Consider the following 13158-nt stretch of genomic DNA (forward strand, 5'->3'; position numbering starts at 1 on the left):
GAAGCACTTAAAGAAATGCTCAACCTCATTAGCCATTAGGGAAATGCAAATCAAAACAACCCTGAGATTTCACCTTACACCCATCAGAATGGCCAAGATCAAAACCTCAAGTGACAAGACATGCTGGAGCGGTTGTGGAGAAAGGGGAACCCTTCTCCACTGCTGGTGGGAGTGTAAAATTATACAACCACTCTGAAAATGAATCTGGCGCTTCATCAGACAACTAGTAATAGCGCTTCCTCAAGATCCAGCCATACCACTCCTAGGCATATACCCAAAACAGGCTCAAGTACACAAAAAGGACATTTGCTCAACCATGTTTGTAGCAGCTTTATTTGTAATAGCCAGAAGCTAGAAACAGCCCAGATGCCCCTCAACTGAAGAATGGATGCAGAAACTGTGGTACATCTATACAATGGAGTATTACTCAGCAATGAAAAATAAGGAAATCATGAAATTTGCAGGTAAATGGTGGGACCTTAACTTTTTTTTTTTAAACTTAGTATTGTCAGTCTTTTATATTTTAGGCATAGAAGTAAGGTATTAATCCTTTAAAATTACTTGACTTTTAATGTTAACTTCCCAGATAAAAATATACATTAAATATCTCTTCCTATGCTTACCAGCCGTTTGTTTACCATCTGTTGAAACTGTCTAAGTTTATGGCCATTGTTTCATTAAAAAAAAAAAAAAAATTTACTCAGATTTTTTGGTTCTGTTGCCCTCCTTGTGGAGCTCCTGTCCTCTCCAGATATTACTATTTCCCACTTCTTTCATAAGATTCCCTGCACTCTGCCCAAAGGTTAGCCATAAGTCTCAGGATCTGCTTTGACAGTCTGCAGGGCAGAGCCTTTCAGAGGTTCTTTGTGTCAGGCTCCTGACTTGTTCCCTCTTTTCTCCTTCTTCTGATGTCCATCCTCTTTGCCTTTCTGGATGTGGATTGAGCATTTTAGCAAGAGTCCTCCCTCTTGATTAGTTTCTTTAGGTGTACAGATTTTAGTAGGTTTATCCTATATTATGTCTATATGAGTGAGTATATACTGTGTGTGTCTTTCCGCTTCTGGGATACCTCACTCAGGATGATGTTTTCCAGTTCCCACCATTTACCTGCAAATTTCATGATATCTTTGTTTTTTTTTATTGCTGAGTAATATTCCATTGTGTAGATGTACCACAATTTCTGTATCCATCCCTCCCTTGAGGGAAATCTGGGTTGTTTCCAGGTTCTGGCTATTACAAATAAAGCTGCTGCAAATATGGTTGAGCTAATGTCCTTATAGTGTACTTGAGCCTCTTTTGGATTTATGCCTAGGAGTGGTGTAGCTGGATATTGAGGAACTGCTATTCCTAGTTGTCTGAGGAAGTGCCAGATTGATTTCCAGAGTGGTTGTACAAGTGTACACCAGAGTCTTTCCTGAGACTGATACCCCAACCAAGGACCATCATGGAGATAATCTAGGACCCCTGCACAGATGTAGCCCATGGCAGTTGAATGTCCATGTGGGTTCTATAGTAATGGAAACAGGGACTATCTCTGACATGAACTGATTGGTCTGCTCTTTGATTCAGTCTCCAAGTGGGTTCCCCAGTAATGGGAATAGGGACTGTCTCTGACATGAACTGATTGGCCTGCTCTTTAATCACCTTCCCCTGAGGGGGGAGCAGCCTTACCAGGCCACAGAGGAAGGCAATGCAGCCACTCCTGATGAGACCTAATTAACTAGGATCAGAAGGAAGGAAAAGAAGACCTCCCCTATCAGTGGACTTGGGGAGAGGCATGCGTGCAGAAAGGAAAGGAAGGAAGGGATTGGGATGGGAGGAGGTAGGGAACCACAGGGGGGATACAAAGTGAATAAAGTGTAATTAATAAAGCAGTAAAAAAATAAATCCTAATAAAAGCACAGTATAGTTTCCCAGAGTTGAAAGCAGTTAAAATAATTATACATATGACTTTTAATTATGTTAAATGTTTTCTACCATGTTCTCTATTTTCAGAATCTTTGTAGACTGGAATCCACATGATTTCCTTGTCTGACAATTATGAAGCTTTGCTGAACTGCTCCATTGTATTTCTTTGAATAATAATAAAAAACAAAGTAAAAAAAATTACTTATTGTTGTTGAGTTTTATAAGTTTTTATGTAAAATAAAATAATTTCTCTAGAATATATATATATATATATTCTAGAGTATATTTGAGTATATTTCCATACTCATATATATATACACACACATACAGTCATTTGTTTCTAAAAATTTTGTTTAGGTACCTTAAGAGTATACTGGACTGCAGAGATTACTCAGTCAGTAAATTTGTTGTCACTCATGCATAAAAACTTGATCCCAGATCTTGAGTCCCCAAATAAAAGCTGAGTATGGTGACATGATCTTACAATCTTAGTGTTAGAAGGTGTAGGGAGGAAGATTTCCTGGAGCTTGCTTGTCAACCAGTCTACCAGAGTGGGGAAAGTCCAGTTTTAGTAAAAGACTTTTTCTCAAAATATAAAATTAACAGAGAGGAAGCTACATGACATCAATCTCTGTTTTCTAAATACATGAGCATAACAACACATGACAAGCATGTATTCACACAGAGAAAACCTTTTTTATAGGAAAAAGATGATTGTATATACAGAACTATGTGAAAGTATAAGTTAAAATAAAGGACAAAATCCTATTTGTTTCTTATCCTATTGCATTAGATAAGAGTTCTATTACATGTCTAACTAATAACATTAAGAACATTCATTCTTTCTTGTTTTTAATGTTAAGGCAAATTATACACTTTTCTAATGTTAACTACAACTTTCACTACATTCCTTTGTATGTCCCTCATCTTATTCACAAAAATTTATCCCGATACTAGCTTGTCAAGACCTGTTTTGTTTTCTCAAGTGCTGGTGACAAAACCTGGGCCTTTACATATATTAAAAAAAAAAAAGCACTATACAGCTGAGCTATATTCTCTTTTTTAACTTAAACATATGGCTATTAAGTTAAGTTTTATTTTTTTTGCTCTTTTTTGTTTTAGGAAATGATGCAGTTTTGCTTTTATAGGTTTTTTAATATGTTCTGGGAAATATTGAATCTGAATTCTCACAGTGAACTCCACATGATGATAACCATTTATACTTTTTATACATTACTGAATTTCAGGTGCTAAATTTCTATTAAGTATATTTGTGTGTGTCTATGAAATTATTGTTCAGTATTTCCCCGTCCTATAACACCCATTTATTTTTATAGAAACAAATAAACTGATTTACTAAAAGGAGTTGAGACTTACTTCATCAACAGTATATGATAGGTAGACTTTTTTTTTTTTTTAATTGTTTAAAAGAATTCACCAGTGAAGCCCTTAGGACTTAAAGAATTCTTCTGAGAAAGTGTTTAGTTTAAAACATTTCAAATGTATTTTAGTCAAGTTTTTCTTTTTTTTTTTTTTTTTGGTCATTTGCCTTATACAGTCTTTGTTAATTTATAATAAAAGGATTTGCTTAATTTGGCTCTTATCATTCTCTATCAATCATGTAATGTACTTGAATAAACATATACACAGCATTAACTCATCTGTGTATCCAAGATTTACATTTTCTAACTTCAGAACATAGTGTACAAATTTTCTTTTATTAACCCTATTTGTTTATATCCCACAAAATTTTCTATATCATGATTCAAATATCTATTGTACTCAAAATATCTTTCATTTTCATTGTGATTATTTTTTGTACACTCTCCACTAGTTATCCTCTAAAAGTTTATAGTTTACAGTTTTGGGGATGAGGGAGGGGTTGAGTTTTGGTGCTATGCTAGTCTGGACTTGTTATACAGCCTACACTGGCATCAACCTTATCACCACACCCAGCCTCAACTTCTGTTACTGGTGTTTTAAAAATAAGTTTCTTGTTGTTAAAGGAAATATTTTATATTGATTTCTTTAAAGTTATTGAGAAGTAGTTCTGTGATCCATCTTAGTGAATACACACTATGAAAAAGAAAAAAAAAGAAAGAAAACATACATTGATGTTAGTTAAATACCTAAGAAATGCCAATCTGTTTCACATTGGTTGAGACTGATCTATTCTCTGTTAACTTAATTTTATGTTTGCTTATTCTATTGTTTTTGAGAGATGAAAGTTTTCTTCCTCTCCAAATTCCATTCCTCTTACTCTTTATTTTATTCCAGCCCCCGACTACAGCAGGCATATTCTGGAAATCTAAAAGCTACTCTGGTCAAAGAAGAAGGTAAGCTTACTGCAGATTAGGTTAACTTCTCCCTTCCCTCCTCCAAATCCAATGCCCCAATCTCAGCCCACCTCTGCAGCAGACCACCTGCTATGACATCTTCTTCCTCTCTGCACCTTTCTACAGTGGGTTACCCAGTTTTTTCCCAAACTTTCTTCTCCCCATCCATTGTTTTATCCCAACCCCCCACTCCAAAAGGCATCGGAAGCTACTTAGTGTCCTCCAAGGGAGTCTCACTGGGGAAACAAACTAGTCTGACAAGTAGGCCACATGCTTGCCAATAAACGGACAATAGAAAAAAGAACTCAACAGCATTTTTGGAGGTTTCTTATAATATAATTTCAGGGCTTTTATATTTTTTAATTATTTTTAGCTTATTTCATTATTATCCCTTTGTTTTCTAATAGACACAAACAGAGTAAGTCCAGATAGGTGGAAAGGTAGAACTGGGAGGAAAGGAGGGAAGAAAAATCATAATCAGGATATATTATGTGAGAAAATAATCTATTTTTAATAAAAGTCATAAAAATAAAACAAAATGAATGAAAGTTGAAATATTTATAATAATGAATTTGCCTGTTGCTTTCTTCAATTCTATGGACGACTAGAGCATATTACTTAAACTGCTTTTAAGGAACACATACACTTTGGATTAATATATCTTATATAATGAAAAAACAGAGCTATTCATTTTGCTAAAATTCTTATGTTTATATCGTATGATCACCTTTGTAATTCACTTCCTAATGTTTTAGCCATGATGTATTCTTTCCCAGAGTTTTGAATTTAATGTGCTTCATCTTTAGATTTAAAGAATTATTTCTGTAAGTAACACATGTTTGCGTAGTCTTGGTGTCTCACAATCCCTGCCTATACTTTGCTTTTCAAACGAGTGTTTAAACCTAGGACCTCACACAGACAAGCGCTGTTCCACTCAACTAAATCCTCATCCTTTGTCTCTGCCTCTTGATTGAACTGTGGAAATTTTGTATTTTACACAATTAATCACACGTTCACCATTTTACGATGTCACATGTTTGGGTTTCGCCTTGTTATTTTCTTCTGTGTCATTTTTGTCTGTTTATTTTTAATATCCTAGTTCATTTTCACTGTTGGATTATTGGAGTATTTCTTTGTTTTCATTCAGGGTTAGTGCTTAAAAATTCACTTCTTTTACTTCTCAACTGTTAATTTAAAATAACATAGCATTCCATTCCTTCCTATTCTTTCTACTCTTTATCTTTCTATCTCTAAACATTTTGCAAACTTCAAAACACATTGTCTTTGCTTTCAATTCAAACCAGTAATTAAAAAAAAAAAAACTTTTAGATTACAGAGAAAAAAAAAAAAACTTCTACATTTTCCATTTATGGCATAGGAAGAAAAGGAAGAGTTTATTTTCTGGATCCACATTTTAACTTCATATTATTTTCACCTTAGATGAGGAGCTGGCATTGCCATTCTGATAGAGCAGGCTTTCTGATAATCAAACATCTCTATCTCTTTTTGTAAAATCTCTCAGTCTTTAAGATTTAAAAATTGTTTTTAAATTTTTGTTTATAAAGTTATAAGTGAACAGTTGTTTTTTTCTTTTATTTTAAAGTACTTTTGATTGTCTTTGGCTGCACTGTTGTTGATGATGCTGCTGTTATCACTGTTGCTTTAAAAGGTATCTTTGGCTGTTCCCATTTATCATCTGCTATATATAGTATGTCTCTTTCTTCTTCAGTACGTTTTAATTATCATTATTTTCTCTTTGCCAATTTCATTGCATTTTTCTATAAAATTTTCTTGATTTGCTATATCATAAAAATGAGAGTCTTACATTTTACTTTATAAATTTTGACTATCTGTTTTCTTGCCTTATTGCACTGGGTAGAACTTTTACTGTGATGTTGAATAAAATGATGTTTAATTTTTTTTATGTGATCTAACGCGGTAACAAAAAACAGTTCAGAAAAGAAAGGACTTTTTTAACTCATAACTCTCATTTACAGTACATCTAATGTGTGTAAATCAAATGACAGGAACTTTAAACAGTAAGTCACATCACATCTTTAGCCAAAAACAGAGATGAATACTTGCACATTTCTATTTGCTTACTTGTGCTCAGGTTGCTTCTTTTCTCTCTTTTCCAGTCTGGACCTTAAACTCAGAAAATGGAGCAAGCTACAGTAGGCTGAATATTCCTGCAAGGCAATCAAAACAATCCACCATGAAGACTCTTTTCTAAAGTTACCTCAATTTGGCAATTAAACTAAGCATGACAAATGATAATAATCAGGAATTTTATATGATTTTTAATTTCTTAAAAAAAAATATGGTTAGGAACACACCCTCATTCAAACTATACAACCAAGTACTTGCTTGTTTAAACTCTTCTTTGTAAAAGAAATGAAGATTCTCAAAACAGGGATTGAAAGCAAATATGGGGGAGGTATAAAAAATCAGTATTTGAATTACACAATAGCCTTATGCCTACATCTGCATTTACACTGCTTCATCTAAAACAGTAGCTATAATCTGGGTGTAAATGACACAGATTTTTTTCATTCATATGTCGATTTCAACTCTTCATATTACAGTAGAAAAGCCACAGCCTCACCTTTAAGTTCAACACACTTCTGACATGTAACCTTTGCTCTCCAACCTATCAGCATTCATTGACTCAAGAGCTTCACTTAAGCACATTCAACGACAGACTGCATTTTTTAGTTGAAACTTTCATTAGCAATACCTTCATCAAATAACTCCAAACTCTTCATATAGTTGCTGTGATTCAAATATTCTCTAGAGAGACCTTCAGCCACAATTATTACTTAATAGTTACATTAGGCTGAGTAAAACAAATACTGTGTTAGTAGGTGATCCAATGCTGATTGGTATTAGTTAATATCAGAAAGTAGAAAGTAAAGGTACTTATGCCTCATCAACCAATTAACGTAGGTACCAGTGGCCCACATGACAGCATCCACAATCTGGATGATAGGGCTGGAAGATGACATGAAGAAATAAATATATCATAAGCCCTGTCTTGGGAAGGGTATTTCTCAGTGACTGCCTGTGACATTTCTACTTAGATTTTCTTGGCAGAAATGTATTCACCTGTGTATTCCTAACAGCCAGGGATGTTGGAAGGTGTGGTAAACACTTCACTTTTACCTCTTACCAGCTGGTTGTCATGGCTCTGGACTCTGTGATTCATTGTAACAGCTCATATATACACCCCTCCTTATAGTTCTGTTTATAGTCTCTGACACAGGTAACTGCTTTCTGCAAGTGTCTGAATATTTCTCATGTCTCTTGCCCTGTGGAGATTTTGTTGTTTTGTTTAAATTTATTTTTATTTCAATTTATTCACTTTCTATCCCAGCTGTAGTCCCCTCCATCATCCCCTCCAATCTCCCCTTCCCTCCCTCTTCTCCTCCCTTGCCACTCCCCCAGTCCACTGATAGGGGAGATCCTCCTACCCTTCCATCTGACCCTAGCTTATCAGGTCTCATCAGGACTGCTTGCATTGTCTTCCTCTGTGGCCTGGTAAGGCTGCTCCTCCATTAGGAGGAGGTGATCAAAGATCCAGCCACTGAGTTCATGTCAGAGACAGTCACTGTTCCCATTGCTAGGGAACTCACATGGAGACTGAGCTGTCATGGGCTACATCTGTGCAGGGGTTCTAGGTTATCTCCGTAAATGTTACCTGGTTGGAGTATCAATCTCAGAAAACATCCCTGTGCCCATATTTTTTGGTTCTGTTGCTCTCCTTGTGGAGCTCCTGTCCCCTCCAGGTCTTACTATCTCTGCATTCTTACATAAGATTCCCTGCACTCTGCCCAGAGTTTGGCTATGAGTCTCACCATCTGCTTTGATACCCTGCTGGGTAGAATGTTTCAGAGACCCTCTATGGTAGACTCCTGTCCTGTGCCCTGTTTTCTCCCTCTTCTACTGTCTATGCCGTTTGTCTTTCTGAATGAAGATTGAGCATTTTACTCAAGGTCCTCCTTCTTGCTTAGCTTCCTTAGGTGTACAGATTTTAGTATGATTATTCTATCTTATATGTCTAATATCCACTTAAAGTGAGTATATACCATGTGTGTCTTTCTTTCAATACCTCATTCAGGATGATCTTTTCTTGTTCTCACTATTTGACTGCAAATTTCATTATTTCCTTGTTTTTAATTGCTGAGTTGTATTCCATTGTAAATGTACTACAATTTTTGTTTCCATTCCTCAATTGAGGGACATGTGGGTTGTTTCTAGCTTTTGGCTATTAAAAATATAGCTGCCATTGAGTTCATGTCAGAAACAGTCTGATTGGCTGGCTCTTTGACCCATGCCCCCCCCCCACACACACACACAAAGGTAGGAGCAGCCCTGATAAGCCACAGAGGAGGACTTTGCAGCCAGGCCTGAAGGTACCTGATAAACTAGGGTCAGATGAAAGGGGAGGTGGACTACCCTTATCAGTAGACTTGGAAAGGGGCAGGGAGAAGATGAGGGAGGGAAGGTGGGATTGGGAGGGAATGGGATACAAAGTTAATAAACTGTAACTAATATTTAAAAAATTAAAATTGTAAAGAAAAAAATAAAAATTTCTCCACATCCTCTCCAATAGATAAATAAATAATAAAGCTTCCACGAACTAAACATCTACATGTAGAAAAATGCAAATAGATCCGTACTTATCATCCTGCACAAAACTAAAGTCCAAATGGATCAAAGACTTCAACACAAAACAAGACACATGAAATCTGTTAGAAGAAAAAGTGGAAAAGAGCCTTGAACTCACTGGCACAGGAAACAACTTCCTGAACAGAACACAACAGCACAGGCTCTAAGAGCAACAATCAATAAATGGGACCTTATGAAACTGAAAAGCTTCTGTAATGGAAAGGTCACTGTCATCAGAACAAAATGACAGCCTACAGATTGGAAAAGGATCTTCACCAACACTATATCTGACAGAGGGCTGATATCCAGAATATATAAAGAACTCAAGAAGTTAGAAAGCAACAAATCAAGTAAAACACTAAAAATGGGCTAGAGAGCTAAAGAGAGAATTGTTTTGTTTTTTTAACAACTCTCTCACTCACTTGTTCTTTCTTCCTCACTTTATCTCTGGCAGAGTTTTAGTATTGCATACCCCCAGGCTACCTCTAATTTACATTCCTCCTGTCTCAGCCTTGAGAGTAAGGATGTGTGCTACTTTGCAGGTCTCCTTATCTCTTTTGACCTCCCTCATGGAATCTCTAAGGAAGAAAATGTTGGTAGTTTTTTTATAACCTCAGATGCAGTGGAGTGCCCCTGCAAGTAGCTGTGTTTTGTTCCTGTGTACCCCTGGATCTTGGATAGTACAGAAAGAGAGCTACTTGCAGTCTGGTGCTCAAATTTCCCAAGGACACAAAACCTGCTTTTATAGTCCACATGAATTACAAAGGACGTTTTAACCAAGGCAAGTATTATGACTTTTGTTTAGTTTTCTAGACCACAAGTAATCTTCCTAATAGTTTTAGCATAGAAAATTGAAAAGAAAAAGACACTAATTTCAACCTATTAAAAATCACTTGCCAGATGTTGTAAAAAGAACCACTAATGAAAGGTCTCTCTGGAGAGTCTAAAAGTTTCTTTATATTCAACCTAATGCTCTTTAAAAGAATATCACATTTCATAGACATACAAAGCACTTGAGTCGAATTAAAACATTTAAAAGATACCCTCTGAATTGAAGTGTGAGAACTGTTTTTGATATTTACCTATTTTCCTAAGAGGACTCTTACTTCTCTCTTCCAGAAACTGAGTAATTTTTCCCAGTTTGAATTGATGCCATTCAACCTTTTTAATTAGCCCCATAGTCAGAACATTGCACTCGGGATACAGGTGAGGTTGAGTCAACAGCCACACTTGGAGTCTGTTAGGGCATTATGAAGCAAGCAGCTAAACTATATTTAAAGTTATTTTTATCTCCATCCTATCCATGTCCTGAAATCAGAAACAGAGTAAGACAAAGTAATTAAATATTGTAAGAGGGCAGCTTCATAAAAAATCAGCTGTCATCATTTTCTATTCTAGATTCAAAACCATAATTCATGGATACAATCTGGTAGAAAGCAGACTTAAAAGAAGCCAGAAACTGAGTTTTATTTAAACCAATGAGGTATAATTGTTAAAACTTTATCTTCACAAATAACTAAACATTTTCCTTCTACATAATTTTCTTCTCAAACCAACTACTTCATGGTTAAAGTTTTCGTTCAGAGCTATAGCTTGCAAAAGCTCTTTTCCTGGTTATTCATGGCAAAGTGATTTCTTTCCTCACCTTCATGATTCTGACACAATGAGGTAACTTTGGACATTTGTGTGGTAACTCTTTCTCCTCACTGCTGGGAAACCATCATGAGCTGCTTGGAGGAAAGCAGCTAATGAAAAAACAAAACAAAACAAAACAAAAAAAACCTCAACTCAACACTGAGATTAACTGTAGGTTCATATGTTAAAAAAAAAATGGGCAATTTTACATTTTCTCCCTCACCTTCAATTTAAAGAAAGAATATTCAGCGAATTGTGATAGTTAAGATACATATTTTAAAAGCCCTTTAATCTAGGGAATCAGGAAGAAAATCATTGGCGATATGACAAAGACTCACAAAGGGGAAAATCATCTGCAAAATTACTGCAGAAAGTAGAGAATTAAGATCGGTGATGAACTAGCTTTGATAGTATCTAGCTGAAACTAAAATATTGCCGGGCTAACTTTTCTAGCAGTGTAGATAGGTTCTACTTAGGTGCTGAAAGACTCTTCTCTGGTTTCTACATTGGATTTTCCTAAGCCTTATAATGTGCTATAGATTAAAATGATAGTAATTAAGATATTCAGTTAGAATTGTCTGTACTGACAGCCCTCACAGGGAAGATGACAAATGACAGGGCAAAAGCCAGAAAGTCACATTGCCTGTACACAGTAAATTGACACCTTTGTAACTGATCATCTCACTAAGAAAAACAAACAAACAAAAAATACAAAAAGACTTAAAGTCTCTTACATCCATATTGGTTTCTGCAATTACTTATGTGGGGTCTGTGAACCATTATTATTTTCCCTCTCTCTCTTACCCCATATTTCAGCCTTGTTATTCACAGGTTTGCTGATTTTACCTTGGCCTTTCTCTCCACTTTCCTGAGAATTCTCCTGACCTTTATGTATCTCATCATCTTGAGTTTCCATCTTCCCTCTGTCATTTATGGTAAATAAATATTTCAGCACTCACAAGTTACATGGAAAGAGTCACTGGACCTATTAGAGCAATGTAATTTGGCCTCTCACATCTCTGTCCAGGTGATACATGCTATGCTCCCCTGATAGCATGAGACATGTTTGAAGTGTTTACAAGTTTCCCAAATCACTTATCATGAACCTAGGCAGCTATGGCTAAGGTTTCTTGTTTTTCATAAATTCTGAAAAATAAACAAGATATAGATGGTTTGAAAAAACAATTTGTTTGCCAGAGGAGAAGAAAAGTTGTGTCTGTTAAATCATCCTGCTTCATCTTGAACTTAAAAGCCATCTTACAGTGATAACTAGGTTCATTCGTATTTACAATTAAAACTGTGTCTTAAGGATTGGGCTAGGCCCCTCCTGTAACTTCAACTACAAATGATTCTACACTGCCTGTTCCAGGAAATGGCAACCATGTCTTTGTTTCAAACGTTGTTATGACCATCTTGCAACCTTACTTTTGTTTCGAAACTACCTATTGTTTGACTACCTTGTTATGACCACTTGGTGATGTTCTGTTTCCATAACTGCACCTATTTGCCTGCCAAATGTCCCATTTGGAAACCCCCTACTACTGAGCTACGTAACAGCTTATCTTCCACACAGCCAATGCTGACCACTTGAACCCAGCCTTAAGGGGAAGCAGCCCATGTATACAAATTTAAAAAAAAATTCTTTAATTAATTGCTTGCTTTAATCAATTTGGCCATGATGGATTCGGTCAGTCATCTTTCTCCTTTCAGTTTTGATATAAACAGTGTCAACTCAGAAAGGTGGGCAGACTCAGCTGAACCTCATGTCTGCTCAGTCTGTGGCCACTCCTCTAGAGGAGGTATACTGTCTCATTAAAGGAATAATTATTCCACCTATCTCCTCAGCATAGCTAAAGTAAACGTGACTTCCTAGTATGGTCCTGCCTTCCTAAGGAAAGACCATGGACCCTGTACAACTGGAATGTTAGCCTCTACCTTTGCCAGAGAATCCATTCCCTTAACCAGAGTGTGCTAGATAATCAACCAAAGGTTCAATCTTAATGAAATACGCTTTTGCTCAGACTTACAGCATAAGCACTATCTTTTTAGTAGCCATATGTGTTAGGATTGTGCAGGTTAGTTCCGTGTGCTGATGTTATCTGGAGATATTGGAGTTCAATAGAAGACCACATGAATTCCGAGATCCATGCTTCCCCAAACAAGAAATTGGGTGGGATACATGGATAGACAAAGAAACAGAGATTTTATTAACAGAGAAAGGGCTTCAAAGAGATGAAGTGGGCCAGAGAAGGGAGAAAGATTAGAAGCTTAATAAAACAAGTACCTAGTAGACTGGGACCTTTATATGTCATTTGTGTCCTGCACACTGTTTTATGAGCATGCTCTGTTGTATGTGGGTCTTGGTGAGTGAGGTTTCCAGTATTCCTCTCTGTCAATTGTCCTCTTTCATATGCTAATTTTTACCTCATTCCCTATGCCCCTGATACACTAAATTAAAATAAAGATTACCAGAACCAAGAGTAAAACAAAATTAGATGCTAGGCCCAGACAAAATTCCATTTATTACAATCATGGTTCCCAAGTGTGTTTCCAACACCCCTAGGAAGAAAGAAAGAAAGAAAGAAAGAAAGAAAGAAAGAAAGAAAGAAAG

The 13158-nt window shown here is 36.1% G+C and overlaps 1 pseudogene; it reads left to right on the forward strand.

The window, feature by feature from the left end:
* LOC129672536 (40S ribosomal protein SA-like) overlaps positions 1-3056 on the forward strand; it is a 9783-nt pseudogene extending 6727 nt beyond the window's left edge.
* The last annotated feature ends 10102 nt before the right edge of the window (positions 3057-13158 follow it).

This window comes from Psammomys obesus, unplaced genomic scaffold, assembly GCF_907164565.1.
Source record: "Psammomys obesus unplaced genomic scaffold, mPsaObe1.curated_primary_1811, whole genome shotgun sequence".
Classification (NCBI taxonomy): domain Eukaryota; kingdom Metazoa; phylum Chordata; class Mammalia; order Rodentia; family Muridae; genus Psammomys; species Psammomys obesus.